Source organism: Microcaecilia unicolor, chromosome 5 (genome assembly GCF_901765095.1).
Source record: "Microcaecilia unicolor chromosome 5, aMicUni1.1, whole genome shotgun sequence".
In the NCBI taxonomy this organism is placed as follows: domain Eukaryota; kingdom Metazoa; phylum Chordata; class Amphibia; order Gymnophiona; family Siphonopidae; genus Microcaecilia; species Microcaecilia unicolor.
This window is the reverse complement of record NC_044035.1, coordinates 39,747,159-39,763,445: the sequence shown is the minus strand read 5'-3', so window position 1 is coordinate 39,763,445 and position 16,287 is coordinate 39,747,159. Positions and strand designations below refer to the sequence as shown.

Here is a 16,287-nt window from a genome sequence, read left to right as displayed (position 1 = left end):
AGAGTGAGGCTTCATGACATCATGAATTTTAGGCCTCAGACTCTTTCATTTGCTACTACTTCTGTGGTTTAATTTTAGTTATCAATCTGTAATTGATCATATTAGCTGAAATATAAAACATTTTAGTTAAGAAACATAGCAGCCAGAAGTCTTAGAAATATTATACAAAGGAAGACATCAGAAAAAAAATTCATCATGTGTATCCTGATGGCTCAGTGGCAGCTCTGTTTCAAAAATGCCCTTGTATATGGTTCCTAGCTTCAAGACCATTTATTTATGTATTGCATTTGTATCCCACATTTTCCCACCTCTTTGCAGGCTCAGTATGGCTTACAATACATCATGAATGATGGAAATACAATTTGTTACAATTTGATTATGGGTTACATGGTGAGGAATTATAAGAAGACAAAGTAAGATAACATTATGAGGCAATAAGAACTATAAGATAACTTGAAGATAACTTCATGTGACATGACACATTTATAGCTATGAGGGAGGGGTTTCATATATGGTGAAGGTACGTAAGATGAGAGTGCAAAAGGAAATCCTCATAATCACAAGATTTGGAACAGCAGGATCATTAAAACATGGGAAAAATACCTCAAGCAGTTGCAAACGATTCATGGTATCAGAATCCTAGAACTGGTTCCAATTCAGTTGGAAGAAAAGAGAAAAGGAGGTACTACCAGGCTAAAAAAAAAAAAAGCCTAGACATATATCTTTATCAAGCCTTGATAAATCTTCTTTGATTTAGGAGCCATTTTCAATACTGACATTCAGGAGTGAAGGGGGAAAGAGGGAATCTCTTCAGAGGTTCACTCCAGCTCCTTTATGGCCTAATTTACTAAAGCTATTTTCCTATTTCCGGTCTAAGGGAAAAGAAAGCTTAGTAAATCAGGCCCATAATGCACCCCTGCAGGCCACTAGCAGAAATACATAGCCAGCAGCCCCCTTCCCCATCCAGTCTCTCTCCTCTCCCCACCCTATCATCACCCATCCTATTGTCTCCCAATCTCTCTTTTAGGCCATTTCTTGCCACTAGTTTCCCTCCCCTATCTCATATCTCTGTCCTTCCTTAAATCAGATCAACCCAGATAGTCTTCCCCACCCAACAACCAGCTAGTCAGCCACCCTCCTACCCTTATCTCCACCCCAGCAAACCAGTCAGCCACTTTCCTGGCCCTATTCCTCTCCCCAGGAAGATAGCCAATCTCATCCTTCTCCCGGAATGATCCTCATCCTGCTGTCCATGAAACAAGAGCTTACTCCTTTCTGCCACTGCCACTATCAGAGCAGGAATACTGGCCTCCCTGCACCGCACAGCTCAGACTCAAAGCAGAGCCGTGGGGCGCATAAAAGGACAACATTCCTGCACTAGAACTGGCCACCACAAACGAGTGCAGGAAAATCCCAGGTACCGGTATGGCTATTCTTATGTTCTTACCATGGCAATCTAGCATCTAGGTTTTGTACAACCCTGATACAGATAAATATATTTAACATATTTGTTTGTGCTCATCTTGGTAGGCTCTTCTTGAATGATACTTATTTTCAGTCTTGTTAAATTCCTCTTTGTCTAAGTAGTAGACTTTACCGGCCAGAGAAATACAGATAAAGGAGTAATTATCAGAACAATGTCGGTAACACTGTCGCAAGCCACAAAATGTTTCTTTCTACAGTGCACCAGGTGTCTGCACAACTTCAACAGTTTTAAACATAAAACAGTCAAAGTTATGCATTTTAAAAAAGGGAAGTGGTTTGGGGACAAACTGAAGGAGCTGAAGTCATACATTCAGCTGCTGAATATATGTTATCAATGAGATGGTGGGTAAATAGCTGGTGCAACTTCAAATATAAGTAGCTATTTAGAGTTTTATGTAAATTTTCAGCAGAAGCATTTATACAGATAGATTGCTGACAATGTGTGCTAATTTAAATGGATAAATGAACAGACCCCACCGCTGAATATTGACCTCGATATTAGTGAAAATTATTCTCATCTTCAGAACACATATAGTGTAAATGTAATTCAGAAGACCCAATAAGTGAAACATAGGGCCACTTTTACTAAACCACGTTAGCGATTCCCAGCGCACCAATGCTCACAAAGCTCATTCACTGAATAGGTTTCGTTGGCATTGCTGCATGGGAATCTCTAGCGCAGTTTCGTAAAAGAGGCCCATAGTGTGTTTCATTCTTCTTTTTCTTTGTAATGAATCTATATGCTTCACTATGTATTAGAAATGTAGTTAACAACAGATTTCAACATTACAAGACTGAGATGTTTCCTAAAGCATCCTGCAAGCATGGCATAGCTCACACTGGTGAGTACAAAGGTAAAATTATGTATAATCATACCTGATAATTTTCTTTCCATTAATCATAGCTGATCAATCCATAGACTGGTGGTTGTGTCCATCTACCAGCAGGTGGAGATAGAGAGCAAACTTTTGCCTCCCTATATGTGGTCATGTGCTGCCGGAAACTCCTCAGTATGTCGATATCAAAGCTCCATCCGCAGGACTCAGCACTTAGAGAATTACACCCACGAAGGGACACTCTGCCCAGCTCACCACCGCCGAAACGGGGGAGGGGAATTAACCCAGCTCATCCCCACACAAGTGGGGGAGGGGAATCCGTCCAGCTCATCCCCGCGGAGCGGGGGAGGGACACCACACCCGCCAATGCGGGGGGATCTGGCTTATCCTGCAACCGCAACCGCGGGAGGAGCTGACTGACCCTAACACCGCCGAAGCGGGAGGGGTACAAAGCTGCCCTACAGCCGCACGAAGCGGGAGGGAGTGCCGGCAGAATTTATGTCTCAATCCAGCCCCGTAAAACGGAGGGGAGAGGAATGCAGCAGCTCACTGTAACACAAAGTCGTCTCAACTCTTGAAGAATCCAAGTGAAAGAAGAACTTGAACACGAAGTCCTCCTGAAGTAACTGAAGGCTAAACTTGAACCTAAAATTCAACCAGAATATAAACAGTACAGATATCTGGGAGGGGCTATGGATTGATCAGCTATGATTAATGGAAAGAAAATTATCAGGTATGATTATACATAATTTTACCTTCCATATCATCAAGCTGATCAATCCATAGACTGGTGGGATGTACCGAAGCAGTACTCACCCAGGGCGGGACATAGAAATCCCTGACCTCAACACTGAAGCTCCAAACCGGGCCTCCGCCCGTGCAGCCACAGTCAAACGGTAATGCTTGGAGAATGTATGAGCCGAAGCCCACGTTGCCGCCTTGCATATCTCTTCCAAGGAGACGGATCCGGCCTCTGCCATCGAGGCCGCCTGAGCTCTCGTGGAGTGAGCCTTCAGCTGGATAGGCGGCACCTTCCCCGCGGCCACATAAGCCGCTGCAATGGCTTCCTGGACCCATCTTGCCACTGTAGACTTAGCAGCCTGCAGACCCTTACGAGGACCTGCAAACAGGACAAACAGATGATCCGATTTCCGGAAATCATTGGTCACTTCCAAGTATCTGATGATGACTCGTCTCACATCCAGATATTCAAGAGCGGAGTACTCCTCTGGGTAGTCCTCCCTACGAAAGGAAGGGAGACAGAGCTGCTGATTCACATGGAAGCGAGAACCAATCTTGGGCAGGAAGGAAGGCACTGTGCGAATAGTCACTCCTGCCTCAGTGCACTGCAGAAAAGGCTCTCGACATGAGAGCGCCTGGAGCTCGGAAACTCTTCTGTCTGAAGTGATAGCCACCAAAAAGACTGCTTTCAACGTCAGGTCTTTCAGAGATGCCCTCGACAAGGGTTCCAAAGGCAGCTTCTGCAATGCTCTTAGCACCAGGTTGAGATTCCACGCAGGCACCACTGAGTGCAGAGGAGGGCACAGGTGATTAACTCCCTTGAGAAAGCGCACCACATCTGGCTGCGAAGCCAGGGAAGCACCCTTCAGGCGGCCCCTGAAGCAAGCCAGAGCCGCTACCTGGACTTTAAGGGAACTGAGCGACAGGCCTTTCTCCAGACCTTCTTGCAGGAACGCCAACACTGAAGAAATTGGAGCAGTGAAGGGAGAAAGTGAGCCTGCTTCACACCATGCTGCAAAGATACGCCAAACCCTGGCGTAAGCAGTAGAAGTAGAGCGCTTCCTCGCTCTCAGCATAGTGGCGATGACCTTGTCTGAGAAGCCCTTCTTCCTCAGACGCTGCCGCTCAATAGCCAGGCCGTAAGACCAAAGGGAGAGGGATCCTCCATCACCACGGGACCCTGATGTAACAGGCCCTGCTCCACTGACAGCCGCAGAGGATCGTCGACTGAGAGCCTGAACAAGTCCGCATACCAGGGACGTCTGGGCCAATCCGGACCCACCAGGATTACCCTGCCGGGATGCTTTGCCACCCGGTCTAGCACCCTGCCCAACATGGGCCAGGGCGGGAACACATAGAGGAGCTCTTGTGTCGGCCACTGTTGGAGAAGAGCATCTACTCCCAGGGATCGAGGGTCCCGTCCTCTGCTGAAAAAGCGCGGCACTTGGCCATTGGCCGATGACGCCATCAGATCTAAGCTCGGCTGGCCCCAGCGCTTCGTGATGTCCAAGAACGCCTGAGCAGATAGTTGCCACTCTCCGGGCTCCAAGGTATGGCGACTGAGAAAGTCCGCCTTGACATTCATGACTCCGGCAATGTGGGCCGCTGAAAGCTGCTCCAGGTTCGCTTCCGCCCACTGGCAAAGACTCATAGCCTCCTTGGCTAGAGGGGCGCTCTGGTACCTCCCTGGCGGTTGATATAGGCCACAGCCGTGGCATTGTCCGACAGGACCCGTACAGGCTTCAACACGAGTACCGGGATGAACTCCAATAACACCAAGCGAATGGCTCTGAGTTCCAGGAGGTTGATAGACCACTTGCCTCTGCAGGAGACTAGAGCCCCTGCGCTGTCCTTCCCAAGCAGTGGGCTCCCCAGCCCATCAAAGAGGCGTCTGTCGTGACGACAATCCACTCCGGGGTCACCAGAGGCAATCCTGCAGACAACTTGTCTGTCTGCGTCCACCAGCTCAGCGCCTTGCGCACTGCTGGGTCCACGGGAAGGCGCACAGCATAATCCTCCGACATCGGAGTCCAGCGCAGCAGCAGAGATAGCTGTAGTGGTCTCATATGAGCCCTGGCCCAGGGCACTACTTCCATCGTGGCCGTCATAGAGCCCAACAGCTGCACGTAGTCCCAAGCCCGAATAGGAGAGGCTACTAGGAACTAGTCCACCTGAGCCTGAAGCTTGACAATCCGATTGTCTGGCAGGAACACTCTGCCCACTTGGGTGTTGAATCGAACTCCCAGATACACCAGGGACTGAGTCGGGCGCAGCTGGCTCTTCTTCCAGTTGATGATCCATCCCAGGGAGCTCAAAAGAGCAACTACCCGGTCCATAGCTTTGCCGCACTCTGCATAAGAGGGGGCTCGGATCAACCAGTCGTCCAGATAAGGATGGACTTGTACTCCTTCCTTTAGCAGGAAGGCCGCTATGACCCCCATTACTTTGGAAAAGGTCCGCGGAGCAGTAGCCAACCCGAAAGGGAGGGCTCTGAACTGGAAGTGTCGTCTCAGGACTGTAAAACGCAGAAAGCGTTGGAGAGTAGGAGAGATGGGAATATGCAGGTACGCTTCCTTGATGTCCAAGGAAGCCAAGAACTCTCCTGCCTTCACTGCCGCTATAACAGAGCGGAGAGTCTCCATGCGAAAGTGCCTCACTTTCCAGGCCCGATTGACCCCTTTGAGGTCGAGGATAGGCCGGACAGAACCTCCTTTCTTTGGAACCACAAAGTAAATGGAGTAACGTCCCTTGCCAATCTGATTTTTTGGCACCGGAACGACCGCACCCAGGCGGATCAGGTTGTCCAAGGTCTGCTGCACTACCACAGCTTGACCGGAGACTTGCAGGAAGAGAGTACAAACCCGTCTCTTAAGGGTTGGCAGAACTCTAGCTTGTATCCGTCTCTGATGACTTCCAGCACCCACGCGTCTGAAGTTATAGTGGTCCACTCGCCCAGAAACGAGGACAGCCGTCCTCCAATCTGCACTGGGGCGTGGACCAAGGCCCCGTCATTGGGTACGAGACCCTGGGGGAGGACCGGAGGGAGCACCTCCGGGACGGCGGTCTCTGCGAAAGGAATGCTGCTTGGGGGAGAAATTCCTCTTGAAGGAAGAGGGGGCAGAGGAACCCGACTTGCCCGGGCGGTATGGAGGTATCGGGACGAGTACTAACCCGAGCCCTGACCTCTGGTAATTTCTTGCCCTTAGACGTGCCGAGATCGGTCACGATTTTGTCCAGCTCGACCCCAAAGAGCAGCTTGCCTTTAAAAGGCAATCTAGCCAGGCGGGATTTAGAGGCGTGGTCAGCAGACCAATGTTTCAGCCAAAGCCACCGCCACGCAGAGACTGTCTGAGCCATGCCTTTAGCTGAGGCTCTCCAGACATCATACAGCAAGTCTGCCAAATAGGCTAAGCCCGATTCCAGGGCCGGCCAATCAGCCCTCAAGGAATGATCCGAGGGGGAAGCCCGCTGCACCATAGTCCGGCACGCCCTGGCCACATAGGAGCCGCAAACTGAGGCCTGCAAACTTAAAGCAGCTGCCTCCAAGGACGACCTTAAGGCCGCCTCCAATCTTCTGTCTTGGGCGTCCTTTAGGGCCGTGCCACCTTCCACCGGCAACGCCGTTTTCTTAGTCACCGCAGTGATTAAAGAATCCACGGTAGGCCACAGATAGGCCTCACGTTCACTCACAGCCAAAGGATAGAGGCGGGACATAGCCCTAGCCACTTTAAGGCTCGTTTCCGGGACATCCCATTGAGCCGCAATTAAGGTGTGCATGGCATCATGCACGTGGAAGGTTCTAGGCGGGCGCTTCGTCCCCAGCATAATGGCAGAGCCAACAGGGGCTGAGGGAGAGACGTCCTCCGGAGAGGAAATCTTCAAAGTGTCCATGGCCTGTAACAACAGGTTGGGCAAATCCTCTGGGCTAAAAAGCCGCGCTGCAGAGGGGTCATCCGCTCCATCCGAGCGGGGATCTATCTCCTCCAAGGAATCCGCAAAGGATCGTTGGGAGACCTCAGACACGCTGCCCTCATCTACATCGGAGGAGACAAAAGTCCTCCAAGGCCTGGAAATCAACCCGAGGGCGTTTACCTCTGGGAACCTCAACCTCTTTATCAGAAAAGGGAGCAGGGGCAGCGTTTTGCATGAGGAAAGCCTGATGCAGCAGCAAAACAAACTCGGGGGAGAAACCCCCCAGACTGTGCACTTCCGCAGCCTGGGCAACAGCCCTAGACGCACTCTCAACCGGCGCTCGCAATAGCGGGGGAGAGACATGCTGCGCATCCAAAATGGCGTCCGGCGCGAAACTCCGTGAAGGAGCCGCGCGGGAAGAACGGCGCTTAACTTTAGCCGCTTTTGTGCCGTCGCCCAAATTAAGGGCGTTCATGGCATTAATGTCTCCAACCTCAAGGGCGGCCCCGAAGAAGCCGTCCGAGCCGCGTGGCCGGCCAAGATGGCGGAGGCGAGGAGCGGGGGATGGGCGTTTATGGCGGGAAAAAACCGCCACGCCGGAGGAACGACCGGGACATTCATCGGTCACTAAACTATCACCCATCAAGGGCGAATCAGGTTGTAAAACCCCCGCATCCCCTCTAGAAGCGCTCCAGCGATCCGGGGAGCGACCCTTTGCGCCCTCGCCCTCCGACGCCATTGCCACGAGGAGAAGAATCGGGGAACCCCCTGCCCGCTATAAAAAGGTAAAATTACCTGCTTGCCGCTCCGAGCTGTAACGAACTGGTGTCCCAGTGAGTAGCTGCAATGAACGTTTAAAGAAACGTCGAATTAAACGCCTTTAAAGACGTTTAAAAAAATATATATTTTTTTTTTTTTAAACGGAGCCAGCGGGAGGGGGGAGAAAAGGAGGGACCTGGCACCACCAGGTTTGCACTTGCTCAAAAGAGCCCTCAACCCCAGGCCTCAACAAAACCTAAGGATTAGGCTTGGAGGCCTAGCCAGAGCTGCTGCTGTGTGTGACCACCACCTGCTGAGATAGAGAACATACTGGGGAGTTTCCGGCAGCACATGACCACATATAGGGAGGCAAAAGTTTGCTCTCTATCTCCACCTGCTGGTAGATGGACACAACCACCAGTCTATGGATTGATCAGCTTGATGATATGGAAGTGTTCTTTACTGTTATATGGCAGAAACCTACAAGAATCACCAACACTACTGCCAGCAGCATTAAATATTCACTTGGAAAACACACTTGCTGTTAGAAAACTTACCTAAGTAGCACATAAAGCTGTTAAAATTATGCCTTTTTGCCACAAGAGCTGGTCCAGCCATTAGGCAGTCATCTAGGGCAGCAGCTTCGGGGGGAGGGGGGCACCAAAGAATAGCTGCGGTCAAAGCAAAAAATGATTGATCCCGACAACTACACAAAGCCAAATAAATTAACGGGAGTAATTTTACTAGCAGGGATGGCAACAATTTTCAAACTGCCCATTTACCCAGATTATTCTGGGAGCCATGGTGTTGGTGTGATCATGACTGTTGTGGGGCCCATGGTGCCTGAAAGTTAATTGGAGGGAGGAAGGGGCACTAGGCTAGGGTGCCACTGCCATATAGGGTGCATAATACCCCTGGGCCTTGGCCCTGTCTGCCAACACACAAAATGACTCACACATGGATTTCTTGCACAGCATTACAAGTTCCTATATATTCTTCTGAAACAACCAAGTCCATCAATTTTTCAGGGTAACCATAAAACTAAGTTGTATATCTGCAACAGGTGTTCTCCGAGAACAAAGTTGTCACACATGAATGACAGCATAAGTACTGCCATACTGGGACAAACCAAAGGTCCATCAAGCCCAGCATCCTGTTTCCAACAGCGCCAATCCAGGTCACAAATACCTGGCAAGATCCCACAATAGTACTATCCCAGAAATAAGCAGTGGATTTTCCCCCGTCCATTTTAATAATGGTCTATGGACTTTTCCTTTAGGAAGCTGTCCAAACCTTTCAACACTCTGCTAAGCTAACCACCTTTACCACATTCTCTGACAACAAATTTCAGAGTTTAATTACACGTTGAGTGAAGAAACATTTTCTCAGATTCATTTTTTTAGCTTCACTGAATGCCCCCTAGTCCTAGTATTTTTGGAAAGAGTAAACAGATGCTTCACGTCAACACTTTCCACTTCCCTCAGCCGTCTTTTCTCCAAGCTGAAGAGCCCTAGCCGCTTCAGCCTTTCCTCATAGGGAAGTCGTCTCATCCCCTTTACCATTTTTGTCACCCTTCTCTGCACCTTTTCTAATTCCACTATATCTTTTTTGAGATACGGTGACCAAAAATTGAACACAATATTGAAGGTGCAGTCTACCATGGAGCGATACAAAGGCATTATAACATCCTCATTTTTGTTTTCCATTCCTTTCCTAATAATACCTAACACTCTATTGGCTTTCTTAGCCGCCGCAGCACACTGAGCAGAAGGTTTCAAAGTATCATCAATGACGACACCTAGATCCATTTCCAAGTATCATCAATGACAACATCTAGATCCCTTTCTTAGTTGGTGACTCCTAATGTGGAACCTTACATTGCGCAGCTATAATTCGGGTTCCTCTTTCCCACATGCATCACTTTGCACTTGCTCACATTAATCGTCATCTGCCATTTAGACGCCCACTCTCGTAAGCTCCTCTTGCAATTTTTCACAATCCTCTCGCGATTTAACAACTTTGAATAACTTTGTGTCATCAGCAAATTTAATTACCTCACTAGTTACTCCCATCTCTAGGTCATTTATAAATATGTTAAAAAGTAGCAGTCGAGAGGAAGTGACGTCACGAGACTAGATGGCTGCCTGAACATCTAGCTCCTGCACTTTCCCGCACCATTGAGCCATCATCCGTGCCCATCCACTCTAATATTGCCGTTTCCTCGATCGAGAGAAGAGAGTGAGCTTTGCTGACCACGGTGAGTAAATTATCGGGGCAGCAACACCGAGAGGGGGAGAGGCATTCCACTCGGCAGTTGGCGAAGGGCCTGTCCCGCCATGCGTCCCCGGAGCCACGAGGATCGTCCGACTCAGATACAGCGTCCTCTCAAGTGGACCAACGAAGCTTAACACAAAAAAAGAAATCTAACTCTAAAGATTTAACGAGATGCCTAGAAGCGATACGGGAGGAAATCAAGGCTTCCCGTCAGGAGATCTTGGAACATGTGGACGCCATCAGCATTGACTTACGGGAGCTGGGTGGCCGCGTGGAGGCCCTGGAGGAACGAACGGAGGAGCAGGCTGAAACAAGTGCGGCGATGGAATCACGCATTTCTCAGTTAACGGAGCAAGCCGAGGATTTACAATATAAAATGGACGACCTCGAAAATCGGGGTCGTCGACAAAACCTGAGATTTCGTGGGGTGCCGGAGAGCAGCGGCGGAGAGGATGTCCCGGTTGTCATACGCACCTTGTGCGAACAAATTTTGGGTGAGACCTGTCCTTCAACCGAAATGATGATCGAGCGAGCGCACCGCTCTCTGGGTAAAGCAGTGGGAAATCGGCCGCGAGACATAGTGGTGCGCTTCGTGTCATACACCTTCAAGGACCGAATCTGGCAACGGGCTCGCCAAAACAACACATTGGAATACAAAGATTCGCGAGTAACTGTCTTCCAGGACTTATCGTTATATACTTTGGCTCAGAGAAGGGCAATGAAGCCAGTCCTAGAGATTCTGCAGAAGGAGAAGGTTGCATACCGCTGGAGTTTCCCTTTTGCGGTATGCTTTGAACTAAAGGGTAAACAGCTCCGGTTACGCCGGGTAGCGGATGCATGGAAGAGCCTTCATGAAGCGGGTCTGACTAGCGTGGCGACCCCGCCAACGGAGATGGCATCGTCCACGAAAGCAAAATTACAGAAATGGAAGAGAGTTGGGCAGAGGGCCCCTAAGCATCGTGACTGAGGTGTTTAGCATGAGTCTGCTGTAAAACTCAGTTCGAATGCTTTGGGACATGCTCTTCAGTTTGGATGCTGGTTTATGCTCAGATGGTAACATATTTTGACATGATGGATGGATGGTGGGTGAATGGATAGAATTTGATAAATGTATATTAAAGTTGGGGTGTGGGACTATTGCGGGGGAGGGGTGAAGGGTAGCTTTTCGGGTCTGTAGCTTGCTTCCTCTATAATCCCATTCAGTGATAGCTGACACTGACTGGTGGGTTGACGACAGGGGGGGAGGAAGTGGAGGGGGGAGGGCAGGGAGGAGGGAGGGTTTCAAGGGGTTCTCTATTGGTGGGGGGGCGGAGGGAAGGGATAAGGAAGAGAGATCAGAAGTGGGAGCGGGATAGAAGATATAGGGTGCAAGGGGTAGGTCCGATGCTGGTTATGGGAAATATAGTTGCCGGGACCGGTGAATTAATGCAACATACTCAGGATACAAGTATTAGCCACGATAGATGATGAGTATGGACCTAAAAGTATTATCATATAATGTGAAGGGCCTAAATATGCCTCAAAAGCGGCAAAAGCTATATAAAGAGTTGCAGCAGCTCCAGCCGCACGTGGTCCTCTTGCAAGAGACGCACCTCAACCGCAAGTATGAAAGGCTTCTGTCCTGCTCGGGTTACCCTGGGGTCTATTGTGCTTCCATGGCAGCATCAAAAACATGTGGAGTGGCGATCATGATACACTCATCTGTGGGGGCGCAGGTATTACAAGTTAAGAAAGACCCGGGAGGGCGTTTTATCTTTATGCATGTTCAAATTCAGCAGGTGGACTTGACGATAGCTTCTGTGTATGCTCCCAACAGTGGGCAGGTAGAGTTTTTTGCTAAGGTAAAGAACTCATTGGCAGGGTTTGTAAAGGGTTCTCTAATATTTGGGGGTGACTTTAATGCAATTATGAATCCCATCTTGGATCGTTCTGGAAAGGCCAAATCTGAAGGGGGGAAAAAAGAGACATTAGCTCTTGAATCTTTGGTACATTCCTTGGGAACTTTGGACATATGGAGGAGAGGGACTATACATTTCACTCGGGTGTTCATGATTCATATTCGCGTATAGACTATATATTTGTGGATGTTGCGTTGGCAGAAAGGGGGCCGACCGCGGGGCTGGGTAGTGCAACTATTTCCGATCATGCTCCAGTGTGGGTATCCTTGCCAAGTATACGGGCCGAAAGCAAAGATAGGAGATGGGCCTTGAACACTAGCCTATTGCAGGAGCCAAAGGTGGGGGTAGGCTATCGAGAAATGTTGAAGGAGTACTTGGAGCTTAATATAGACTCTGTGCCCTCGCAAGCCGTAGTATGGGACGCCATGAAGGCGGTATCAAGGGGTTATTTTTTAAAAATAGCCAGTAAGCGTTCTAAAGTGCGTAGGTTACAAATAGCACGCTGTCTGGAGCGTATACAACAGCTGGAGGGGCAGCATAAGGCACAGAGGTCCCCTCAGGTTTTACAACAGCTGCGAGAAGAGCGGACGATGCTGGACTCTATATACTCGGAACAACTTGGCTGGGTGCAGGATAGGCGCAGGGTGGGAGCCTATGAATTCTCTAATAAGGCAGGCCGTCTTCTAGCTATAAAGCTACGTAGACAAAAGGTGGATCGTACGGTAAAGCAAGTGCGTGATGATAGAGGCACAATGTTATCAACATCAGTGCAGATCCGTAAACGCTTTATGGAATATTATAAAGAATTATATGCTCAGGAGATTGCCCCTTCTTTGGAATCTATTGACTCATATTTGGCAGATGGCGAGCTTTCCTCCCTCACTCAAGGGCATAGGGAACTGTTAGATGAGCCGGTCACCCCAATTGAGGTGCAAGAGGCTATTAAAGGCTTGCCATCTGGCAAATCTCCAGGGTTGGACGGACTCCCTAACGAATTTTATAAAAAGTTTGCCCCTGATTTGGCGCCATTACTTGCTGATCTCTTCAACCAAGTGGGAGGTGGGGAGAACTTACCCCCATCTATGATGGAGGCCTGGATCGCGGTGCTGCCTAAACCAGAGAAAGACCTAGCCGAGTGTGGCTCTTATAGGCCCATCTCGGTGTTGAATGCAGATGTCAAAATCCTGGCAAAGGTGCTGGCGAATAGACTTGCGCCTGTGCTGCCGACGCTTATTCATCCAGACCAGGTGGGATTCGTGGCTCATCGTAAAGCTATGGATAATATCCGGCGTACATTAGATCTTATGTTCCTGGCAAAAAGAAGTCGGAAGCCTTTGTGCCTTCTTAGCTTGGACGCTGAGAAGGCTTTTGACAGAGTCCACTGGCCATTCATGTATAAAGTGTTGGAGGTAATGGGGTTTGGGCATCAGTTTAGGAGGTGGATCCAGGCATTCTACGATGCCCCTAAGGCATGTATACGAGTCAATGGGAGTAACTCAGAGTTGTTTACGTTACATAGGGGGACTAGGCAGGGATGCCCCCTGTCACCGCTCTTGTTTGCCCTAGTTATGGAGCCATTTGCCTCAAAGATGAGGCTGGAACCGGGCATCTCGGGGGTTCGAATAGCTGACACCTTGCATAAGTTGGCCCTTTTTGCAGATGACATCCTGCTTTACGTCTCTCGTCCGTTGACTACTTTCCCTATTCTTATGCGTCTTATAGGAGAATATGCTGCTGTGTCGGGGTTTAAAGTCAACATGACAAAGTCCGAGGCCCTTAATGTTACACTCTTGGCGGAGGAAGTGGATTCCCTGAAAGCAACGTTTTCCTTTAGATGGGCCACTAAGAGGATTAGATATTTAGGGGTAAATATAACTTCGGACCTCTCTGAGTTATTTGTGGCTAACTACAAGGGGTTGGGTAACACCATAAAGGCAGACTTGGAAAGATGGGGGGCACAAGAGTTTTCCTGGTTTGGTAGGATAGCCGTAGTTAAAATGAACGTGCTGCCCAGGCTGTTATATTTATTTCAAGCGCTGCCTGTGTTAATGCCCAGACGATTTCTTGCCTCTTTACAAGACTCTATAGTGCGATTCGTCTGGGCAGGCAAGCGACCACGCTTGGCGCGTCAGCTTCTTTACCAAAGTAGGAAAAAGGGAGGGCTGGGGGTTCCAAATCTCAATTGGTACTACAGGGCTGCTCAGGGGAAGGCCGCTATCGAATGGTTTCATGAATATCCTGACAGACAATGGATATCTTTGGAGCAGCACTCACTGGGGTCCAGGCCGCTGAGGGCGCTCATGTGGTTGCCTGGGGCCTTTCGGGCCCTGGGACAGGAAGTGTGTCCGTCCATATGTGTCACTTTCCACTATTGGGACAGTCTATTCCCGGGGGGACATTGTGTATTGACCCAGATGGCACCCATAGCATTTAATCCTCTGTTTCTGCCTGGGAGTGTCATGGGGCCTTTTACTAGGTGGTACAGTGAGGGACTGAGAACTTGGGGTCAATTAATTGAAAATGATTCCGTGCTACCGTTCACGACCTTGCAGCGGAGATATTCTGTTGTAGAGGGGGATAGTTTTGCATATCGTCAGGTCCACCATTTCCTCAACACAAAGGCTGTTAGGCAAGTACTACAGCGAGAGCGGCTGAATTTGGAGGAGATATGTAGTAAAGGTGTAGTTTCACGGGGCCTGATTGGACACCTGTATCGAAATATTATAGCACAGGCTCCTGGTTACACCCTGCATAGGGTGAAATGGGAAAAGGAGCTGGGAGTGACCCTGGGGGGGACCGAGTGGGAGAGGATAGAGCGAGCGGCGGTGGGAGTGTATACGCACGTGCCACTCAAAGAAAACGCAGTGAAGGTACTGTTTAGGTGGTACCTCACACCGGACCGTATCCAACGAATATTCCCTAGCACCTCGGGGTTGTGTTGGAGGGGATGCGGTCAGAGGGGAAATATGGGACACGTGTGGTGGAGCTGTGTAAAAATTCGGGCATTTTGGAAATCAGTCCATGGAAGGCTGCAGAAGTGGGTGGGCTGTGAGATCCCTTGGTCTTTTGGGTTATATTTGTTTACTGCTAAGCCGCCAGGTTTAAAACCGCCTCAACAAATAATGGTACAGCAGGCAGTGGGGGCTGCGAGGGTGGTTATAGCAGCCCACTGGAAGCAGGCGGGGGTCCCTTCACTAACTAAGTGGATTGCTAAGCTGAGATACATCTGTGAGATGGAGAGGTTGCTGGCTGAACGAAAACAACAGATGAATAGATGGCACTCCATTTGGGACAACTTTTCTAAAGAGTTTGTAACTAGTATCAGGAATAGGCATTGAAAGAATAAAAAGTACGGGGGGGGGGGGGGTACCTGGAAGGAAGGGGGTGGGGGATTACGGGTTTTAGTACTGAAAAGAAAATGTTAATAAAAGTTTGAAGTATACAGAGCTTCTAATATGACATTGTTACTTTGTTTGCTGGTTTGTCTGTTACATTGACTAAAATGACCTGGTTAGGTGGTGAGATTGTATAACCTATTTGTACAATGTAAAGATGGTTTTTGGTTGTGTTTGATTACCAATGTTCAATAAAGACTTCTATAAATTAAAAAAAAAAAAGTAGCAGTCGAAAACAGACCCCTGGGGAACCCCACTAACTACCCTTCTCCATTGAGAATACTGACCATTTAACCCTATTCTCTGTTTCCTATCTTTTAACCAGTTTTTAATCCACAATAGGACACTACCTCCTATCCCATGACCCTCCAATTTCCTCTGTAGCCTTTCATGAGGTACCTTGTCAAACGCCCTTTGAAAATCCAGATACACAATATCAACCGGCTCCCCTTTGTCCACATGTTTGTTTACTCCTTCAAAGAATTGAAGTAAATTGGTCAGGACAAGAGCGAGGATCTAGGTCCTTGCTGTCACAACGGACGGCAAACCTCCTCCATTTAAAAGAGTAACACCTCTTCATGCAATCTTTCCTGGAAGCAAGCAAGACTCGGGAGACACCTTCAGAAAGACCCAAGGAGGCGAACTCTACGCCCTCAACATCCAGGCCGTGAGAGCCAGAGACTGGAGGTTGGGATGCAGAAGCGCCCCCTCGTTCTGAGTGATGAGGGTTGGAAAGCACTCCAATCTCCACGGTTCTTCGGAAGACAACTCCAGAAGAGGAAACCAAATCTGATGCAGCCAAAAGGGCGCAATCAGAATCATGGTTCCGCGGTCTTGCTTGAGTTTCAGCAAAGTCTTCCCCACCAGAGGTATGGGAGGATATGCATACAGAAGGCCCTTCCCCCAATGAAGGAGAAAGGCATCTGACGCTAGTCTGTCGTGGGCCTGAAGTCTGGAACAGAACTGAGGGACCTTATGATTGATCTG

The 16,287-nt window shown here is 49.1% G+C and overlaps 1 protein-coding gene and 1 long non-coding RNA gene across 6 annotated transcripts in view; one reads left to right on the top strand and one right to left on the bottom strand.

Annotated features, from left to right (window-relative positions):
* Positions 1-16,287, bottom strand: part of NT5C2 (5'-nucleotidase, cytosolic II) — a 214,049-nt gene that overhangs the window by 161,366 nt on the left and 36,396 nt on the right. The window contains exon 1 of one of the 5 annotated variants that reach the window (XM_030202816.1): positions 8,291-8,384. The exons of the other annotated variants lie outside the window; for them this stretch is intronic. The gene's annotated coding sequence lies outside the window, so the exon portion shown is untranslated. Of the gene's footprint in view, positions 1-8,290; positions 8,385-16,287 lie in introns of those variants that run through there. 5 annotated transcript variants of the gene reach the window in all.
* LOC115469990 lies at positions 114-15,508 on the top strand. The gene is made up of 3 exons (XR_003942100.1): positions 114-125; positions 9,347-9,351; positions 15,311-15,508. It is a non-coding gene; the product is annotated as an uncharacterized LOC115469990 (long non-coding RNA).